At 33.8% G+C, this 9,292-nt stretch overlaps 2 long non-coding RNA genes across 2 annotated transcripts; one reads left to right on the top strand and one right to left on the bottom strand.

Annotated features, from left to right (window-relative positions):
• Positions 1-458: 458 nt before the first annotated feature.
• LOC130054140 (uncharacterized) lies at positions 459-2,617 on the top strand. The gene is made up of 2 exons (XR_008802426.1): positions 459-895; positions 1,366-2,617. It is a non-coding gene; the product is annotated as an uncharacterized LOC130054140 (long non-coding RNA).
• LOC125671962 (uncharacterized) lies at positions 1,328-3,967 on the bottom strand. Its single transcript, XR_007368796.2, has 3 exons — positions 3,649-3,967; positions 2,610-2,828; positions 1,328-1,766 (listed from the first exon to the last, which is right to left on the bottom strand). It is a non-coding gene; the product is annotated as an uncharacterized LOC125671962 (long non-coding RNA).
• Positions 3,968-9,292: the final 5,325 nt, after the last annotated feature.

The following is a 9,292-nucleotide window of genomic DNA, read 5'->3' as shown; positions in this document are numbered from 1 at the left end:
TGCTTATTAAAATGTAATATCGTCATGTGAGGAAAAAGAGGGAAAAGATGTTACAATTGTCTTTTTTCCTTTTTCGACTGTGTAATCGATGTCGGATGAGAGAAACTTACAGAAGACTCCTCTTAACTATTTGAATTTAGATTTGTATCCGAAATCAATCATTTGATATCGCCCCTTACAGTTTTTTATATCTAATTTCTTACTGTATTTAACATCTGAGAGAATTAGGATCTGATTAATTATATTAATTAGCTAATACTCTGTACAATTTCTATCAAATCTTATTTCTCTCCATATTGCCTTCATTGCTTTATTCATTTCTTACATTTTTAATAGTTCAGCTAATTAGGGTTTAATTAGTAATCTTAATTAGTAAAAAGTCCAACAATTTTCTTTGCCTTCTTCATCGTAAACATATTTCTACACGAAATATTATTCGACGTACGACTTATCTTTCTATCTACGATCAGGAGCAAGTAACTCGTGGGTCACCTGCTTTTGAGGGATACCATCTAGTCATAACCTGAACAAAATGTTCAGCAGGGGTACTTGCGGTTGATATTGTTTACTCTGGTAACAAAACTGTCTTTAACAAAATATGCATTTTGTGGCACGAAAGGTCGCAATTCAGATAATGGAAAGAAAGGGGTGTATATCTACTTTGGGTGATGTTAAAGTTCACCCTTTCCCAACCCTGGAAAAAAATGTCCACGCAGAGGAAACGATGGCGTCATTTGTTTAGAAAACCACGAGCAGCAGAACAGTGCAGAAAATTAGAGCGATTATTACATTCCGTAAAAGCTGAACCAACACAGAAGCATCCCTGTTCTAGCCATTTCACCATATGAAAGGCGAAGATTACAAACAGTGATCCAAGTTTTAAGAAAGCCAAGAGGTTTGTATTGTCCTTTACAAATAGGCCTAGTTGATACATGTACCCTCATCCACATAGATTTGAGCAATGTTTGCATTTTACAATGGTGATCATGTGGCACTAAATAGATAGTAGATTATCATATATCAGAGAATTTACACTTCGAACTCATGGTTTAGCCTCATAGGCAATTTCGGGGGGGGGGGGGGGGGTATAATTAAAATATTGGGGGATCTATTCTTACAGATTAGGATTTGCAATAATCATTCAACCAAGCTCCATACAGATAGTTCATTTACTTCGAAATAAATTTCAATTCATATCAAAGAACTCTCATTTATCTTTGCTCCAATTTGACCAAGCAGTGTGCTTTGTATACATCAAAAATTGCATGTATGTACACTTCCAGTCATATTTATGTGCTCTCCCATTTAGTAAGAAAAATGAGAATGATTTTCTTTCTTCATAATCTATTCAACATATATACACAGGTTGATAACAATGACTGTACTCCTGATGTTAACTGGAATTATTGACTGGTATGCAGTAAAACAGCTGAGGGAAAGTTCAACTATTAATTCATTTTCAATTATCATATTATCATATCAATTATCAATTTTCATAATATCAATTTCAGCCGGGTAAGAATCAATATCCTTTTGTGTATTATACATCTGCAATTCTGTTCTTTTGCTGCTTCAAATCTAGTGTATTTGAAATTTTAATTCTGATATTTTGGTATCATTATAGGTAGTCTGGCAGTATTATAGGTATCTGGCAGTAATGGCATGACATCATGAGAGTTAACCAACATGGTTAATGATGTATAGAGACACTGCCTGAAGACCTCGAGGGAAAGGCAAGGAAAATGGATGATCCACTTCCTATATCCCTGTAAAAAAGAGGAAGGATACCACAATATTGAAGATAAATTATTGTCAATTCAAGAAGCAAAGTTGTGAAAATGCAAAAACAATATTTAATGTATTTGTTAGAAAAATATCATTAACTGCATATATATTTCTTGACCTTATTCAGGAATACATCAGATGTAGTCATTCATATTAAAACTGAATCTATGAATTTTCATAACTTTTATCAATAAAGTTTACTATATTCATTTTACATGAATCTAATTTCCCTAATACATTGTACTTATGGGAGTTTGCTTGCATTCAATGTTCTGACATGAATCCGAAAATGTACATATTTCATCACAAGAGCCCTCCTGGGCACTAAGCATGTGTCATGTATAAAGCAGACTCAAACAAGATCTACCAACATAATATTTGAATGAACACAAACGGTCTTAGATACTCTTTCTTTTCCTCTGCAATATATGGCATTAAACAGCATTAATTCTTTTCTTTTTCAATTTTGTAAATATATACAAGTCAATTAACTTTTCTCAAACTTTTGATGCATATAATGGATTTTCTCTGTACTGCTACATCTATGTGCACAGAATGGAAATGATGTCACTAAGAGGAATATACCTTAATCATGAGCAGATATATTTTGTTCAATGATAACAATTTGACCAATGATCACAAATACTCATGACATTGGAATTATGAAAAGTCATTGTAATGCATGTATCACTTTCATACTAAAAATTCTTGAAAGACTTGTGACGCAAGTATTAGTTGATAAATAATAATTTTCAAATATTGATGTTTAAATTAGGGAGGATATCATTTATAACTTAGTAGATATGATATTAAATTATTCTCACCCATATAACATTTTTGTTTTGTCTTGGTCATTTTTGGTAGCATATATCGCATTCTGTTGTGTCTTTGATGAGTACGATGATCATTTATGTAGAAATATTCCACAGCTTTGACATAATCAGCATGGTCAGTCATTCACAGATGATATGACTGTCCTGTCCATAGTTTAATAGCAAACCATTCAGACCAAAGCAGGTCATATGTGTACACCATCACAGCACCTGCAAGATATATATCTGATTTTACAAGCATGCATGTATCGAACAAAATATTTTAAGTTCAAAATTGCTTCACTTATTTTGTGAAATCTTTAGGTACATGAACAGCTCAAGTACAATCTCTATATTAAGCTATAGAGCTTGATTTAGCTATTTCAAATCTTTTATGAAATTAACTTTGAAAAGTGTAAAAATCCAATTTCAGTGAATGATAAAATTTCACCAAAGTACATGTTGTACTTGCAAAATTTTTCAAAAATAATATATTGTAAACTACATTCCTCAGAAATATAATTTTGATTCACAAATGTTACTTTTCAAAAATGTCTCACTGCACCTTAGAAAGAGTTTCTCAAATCAGCATGATTTGATTTAATTATGAATGAGGATCAACAAAATAATGGATATTAGGCAATCTGAGTTTACATAGTGTAATATCTGTGGAAACGAGGGGATTATTTATATTTGGTTTCTTTTACATCATATATGAAAACAAATTATTTTTTTATAAAATTGTTAGAAAATCAAAATCAGTAAAATTCAAAAGGCTTTCCACAAATTATGACATTGTTGAATTTGTTTATAGAAAAAACAAAAAGCTGTCCAGGTCTAGTTTTGCACTAAAAAAATGCAGCGAAATATTTGTGAGACTTTACACCCGCACTAGGAATGAACGAATACATTGTATAAATAGCCTAACCCCCTCATTTCCACAGAAATCAGTGCTGGGCACGATGTCGGCTTTATAAATCACTTTAAGACATTGTGTTTTGTTTAATCATATATAACGTTCTACAAAAAAGTAGTATATATTTTGATTTACCTATTTGGTAGGTTTCACCGAGTCTAATACGTTCTTTTCATGTCCCACTATGGCTAGTACTGTACTAGACAGGGTTATAGGGCCTAGGGTTCCTAGACAGTTAGGCCTTCTGCATAGATCTGCAAGTTACACTGCAACATCGTCGTCTTCTCTAAGTCTTCCGTTGAATTTGACCAATGGTAGCTTATCAAACGTTGACAAACAAATACGTACCCCCATACATCCCAAACTAATACATTTAATACGCGAAGTGTTGGTAAACAACGAGAAACCGAAAGTAACCCTGCTGAACATTTTTGAAGCGGCGTGACTAAACACAGAATAAAAACCGTGTTCCGGAGGAACTCGAAACACGGATATTCTGCGAATGTTCACATATGCTGATCGGGAAATAGAGAGACAGTGTTTTTCCATGGTAAGGGATTTGTCAAAGAATACGCCTAAAATTTTTTTTTTACGAAAGATGAATCACTTACAACACAATCACCAAATTCAAGATCAAAACTGCTCATATCTTTAAGTCTGTGTTTTGGTGCGAAGACTACAAATTCAGTTTTATCTTCATTGAGTTTGAGGAGGTTAATACTCATCCACATACGTATGTCCGACAAACAACTTCAGAGTCTTTGATACATATCAGTTCAATTGTCACTAGCAGTGCTCCCACTGGACCAGAATTCCCTTTCGCCACTTTTTCGGGGAGTGGTGCGGCACAAATAATCACATGCTTTACAATTATTTCCATCATATTATATATTATTTTATTCATTACACTTATTTTAGCATTTTGAATCAGTTACATTACTTAATCATATCCAGCTACCATACTTAAACATTTCTTTCTGAAATAATAAGAAGTTGATTTGTTTGATAAATTCTATTATGGAAATCAAACTTCAGATAATAAATCATATAAATATGAACTTCATGATGCTACACCCCTCAGTGAAAACATTGTGTACATTGGCCGAAATGCAGATGTCACAAAACATCAAGCCCAATTTAGAGTCGTATCTCAACCATTCCCTATTAAATTTCCGTTTTTGTATGGAAGATTTTGCAATTTGGAGAGAATCAGATGTTTGAGCAGGTGGGGTTGACTGTAAAGCCAAACATACTTTTTTTTTTAATTTTAGACTGACTAGGGTCAGAAGCTACAAGTTTAGTGTCAAAATAGAATGGGGTGCATAGTCTTATGAGATTAGCATTTTTATACTGTTGCGCACCGAACTTCAAAGAAAATTATTTATTAAAATTGCTATGTCCATATCAATGGTGACCGACCGCATTGTTTATGAAATATTCGAACTAAAATCAAACACATCAAAATCAAAATCTTGTAATCAACAAGTTTGGCCGCAAAAACAAACAATTGATGTATTCATATACATGTATACATTATACACAATAATACGGCCAATTTAATTACCGGTCGGTTCCCTGGTTAAGAATTGACATTAATGTGGAGATGAATACGACTTTAAATGTTAAACAATTGACCACAGCAGGGTAAACAGCTGTCCGATGTACTTTATTACATAATCACCGACTTTTTTGCAGCCATAAATTACCTGAGGCTGTGACGCGAGATTTCCGGTCGAACGCATTGACTGAATAAACAGATTTTGACTGCATAAACAAACAAGCGATAATGTGTCACTGACAAAGGATTAAAAATACAATTTATTGCAAAAAGGGATTTTCGCCACTTTCAATTTTTTTTCGCCATTTTTGAAAAAAATTCGCCATTGGCGAAAATGGCGAAGCCCAGCTCGAGCACTGGTCACTAGGTTCAGCGATGATATAGATCTGGGTGTCATCGGCGTATATATGATACGTCATATCATGACGTCTGCATACTTCCCCTATGGGTTTTGAAAAAAGACAGTAGTCTCGGACCCAGTACTGAGCCTTGCGGTACACAACATTCGAGGAGACAAGCATCAGACAAAGATGAACCGACGGCAACACGTTGATATCTATCACTAAGATAGGATTTAATCCATTTCAGTGCAGATCCAGTGATACCAAACATGTTTTCCATACGTTGCAATAGGATATTGTGGTCTATGACATCGAAAGCCGCAGAGAGGTCGAGCAATACAAGGATAGCGTAACTGTCATTGTCAAGTGCACACACGATGTCATGATGTAACTTCATTAGTGCAGTTTCTGTAGAGTGTCCCGTTCTGTACGGAAAATTGTCATGCAGTTGATGCATATCCAGGTGGGTTTCGATTCGTTTTACAATAACCTTTTCAAGAATCTTCGAAACAAACGAGAGATTTGACACAGGGCGATAGTTTTTGAAAATTTCTTTGTCAAGCCCTGGCTTTTTCAGTAATGGTCGAACGATTGCCTGCTTAAAGTCACTAGGAACAATAGATTCCAACAGCGATTTGTTTATGATTAAAGTGATGGATGGCAAGAAACTCTCATATATATGGCACAAACTCTCATATATAATTCACAAAAATTAGCTAAACATAGTTTCACAGTTGATAAACTAGGTTTATCGACTATAAACTATAGTTTACGAACTGTAAACTATAGTTAACGATTCGTTAACTATAGTTTTCATCCGTAAAATTATATTTAACGGTTGTAAACTATAGTTTACAAATGCTAATCCAAGTTTATCTGTCTTTAAATAAACGTTAACAATAGATTTTGCTGATAAATACAGATTCACATTTGTAAACTATAATTTACATTCGTTAACTATAGCTCACAATTGTTAATCCTAGTTTCACAAATTGTGATACTATATTTATCAGATAAACTTAATAATAGTTTAGACTTGTAAACCGTAGTTTACAATCGTGAAACCGTATTTATCAGATAAACTATGTTTTGCAATCGCTAATGATTGTTTTCATTGTTAATTATAGTTTACGCTTGTGAAACATAGATTATCTGTTAACTATGGTTTACAGATGTGAAATATAGATTAACGTCGTTAACTATAGTTTACGGTCCATAAACTATAGTTTACAGTCGATAAACCTAGTTTATCAACTGTGAAACTATGTTTAGCTCATTTTTGTGGATTTGGCGTGCCATACATATATATTCATATATGAAATACTTCCGCATATATCAACAATGATATATTAATAAGTCATTCGTTTCATTGATTAGAGAATTTCATGTTTAAACACCTTTAGTTTTGTAATGACTGATAAAATAAGAATATTATGGTGTATACGGTTCAAAGTTTAATTTCCTTTTCAGCCAACTATTTTTCTTTCCATTATTCATCAATATTAGGCCAGATTTGTTGGATGAAAGCGCGTATCATTTTGTTTGCAATTTACTCAGTTCATAGGAACTTACTAAATGTTCTTTTGTATGGATCATGATGGAAAATAAATTTGAGGGGGGGGGGGGGGGGGGAGACTGCCAATCTGATTAAAACCAGATCACAATCGCTACACTAGGATCTGACGTAACCCCATAGGGGGTCATGTCCGCATGACTTTTCGCTTGGAATATTCATGAGAACTATCAGCCAGTCAGATTGCGCCATACAGACAATTATGGTTATTTGGGCGGTTTCTGGCAATTCGTAAACAAATTGCTGTAATCTCTATCCCACGAAGTTTATTCCACACTGTAAATTTGTATATTCTCGCATAACGAATTTTAAACTTTCGCAATAATGCCTAATCTATTCCGTTCATTCAAACAACAAAACGTACGATATGAAATATACCCAAATTAAATTAATTGTGAATTCAGATTTATGTATGAATAGGGACGGGTACGAATTGAATAGTTTTTTAAAGAACGAGTCTAAAGGCAGCTCCCATACTACCCATAGTCCTCTGCGTCTCTGCAAACGACCTCTGGCGGAAGTTTGAGGCAGCTCCCTGCACACCATGTGACCATAATTGTGACGTCACACACAAAGTGAAAGTAGGCCTAAATTCTAGTAAGAAAACGGTCAAATCCCCGTCTCAGTAGTCTCTTTTGCTTTTTAATTTAATGTTATGATATTTAATGTGTTACTCAAGGTAACAAAGATATTAACTTGCTTGGAATGCTAACCCAAAGTATAAGTGGTTAAAGATACATAGACCGATCGTCGAGCACTGTGGGATTTAACCCCCCCCCCCCCCCCCCCCCCCCCACACACACACACAAAGGTCAGCTTTACGTTGCAGAGTACACCGAAATTTAGATAAGAAAAATATATCAAGTGCCTGTGAAATTTTGGTAAATTAAGATATACATGTAAAAACACAATAATGACCACATAGAATTAGAATATTTATTCAACCAATTTGTGCCCCCAAAAGAGCATAATGATGTACACTGACAAAGTCCAAAATCACAGAAGCATATGACAAAGGAAAACAAAGACAATTGCACTGCATGATGAACAGAGAGTTAGCCATTACATCTATCAATGCATAACAAGAGGTACTGTGAGCAATGCTCCCTAAGAATACCCCCCCCCCCTTACCCCAATCTCCCAAAGGGTGTTGTTAATAGGTATAAATTACCTCTTTCCTGAGTGTAAAAATATGGTCTGCCTTTGTAGAAGAAAATGGAGGAAGATATAGTCCGAACACAAATCCATGGTATAAACCTATAATTTTGACATTGAGATCAAAGGTCAAGGTCATAAAGAGGTCATGAATGTACATGACACATAGTCTCATGGTGATACATCCATGTCTTATGGTATGACTATATGTCAAAACCCTTTGATGATCTCTTTAATTCAATTGAAAATATCTTTAAATCATTTACAATGCTTTTGTTTAAGGAAATAATGCGTGCATCAATTCTTTTAAAGAGAGCAACAATTCAATTAAAGATATCATTAATTCAATTGTGGATATGTTGAATTGAAGATATCTTTAATTATATTGTTGTTCTCTATAAAAGAATTAATGCTCTCTTCAAATGAATTAAAGATATCATTATATCAATTGAAGAGAGCAATAATTGAATTAATGAGCGCATTAAATCAACTATTGATCTCATCAAATTAATTAATGTGCACATCAATTCAATTATTGCTCTCCTCAATTGATTTAATGTGTGCAATATATCAATTATTGCTCTCTTCAATTGAATTGTAGCACCCATCAATTCAATTGTTGATATCATTAATTCATTTAATAAAGAGATCATTAATTCGATTAAAGCGTGCATCAATTTAGCTGAAGAATTAATGCTATCATCAATTCAATTAATGCGGGCATCAAATGAATTGATGACATCTTAAAATAATTGAAGATATCTTCAATTATTTGAGTGTATGTTAATTTGGCACTCCATACATAACTCTTTGGCTTCTTAATGCTTGTTTTGAAATAGAAAATATACTTTTGAAAATACTGATATTTAAATGCTCTCTTTGGGCCTCATCAGTCAGGTAAGAGAACAGATATTTATTCCTGAGACCTTCCTGGTGCAAAAATAATTTAAACTAGTAATCCTAATTGTTCGCGAACAATTAGAGGTCTTTCCACCTTTTCTGGATTTGTTTCTTGACCTTCAATCTTGATCCATTCTTCAGTAAGTCAAATGAGGCCAAAAAACTTTCAAGTCAATATAAACTTGGAAACTTTCAGGGGCCATAACTATTTAAAGGGGTTGGTGAATCTTTTCGCACTGAATAGATTGAAGA

This window comes from Ostrea edulis, chromosome 4 (genome assembly GCF_947568905.1).
Source record: "Ostrea edulis chromosome 4, xbOstEdul1.1, whole genome shotgun sequence".
NCBI lineage: Eukaryota > Metazoa > Mollusca > Bivalvia > Ostreida > Ostreidae > Ostrea > Ostrea edulis.
This window is presented reverse-complemented; position numbering and strand designations above follow the sequence as displayed.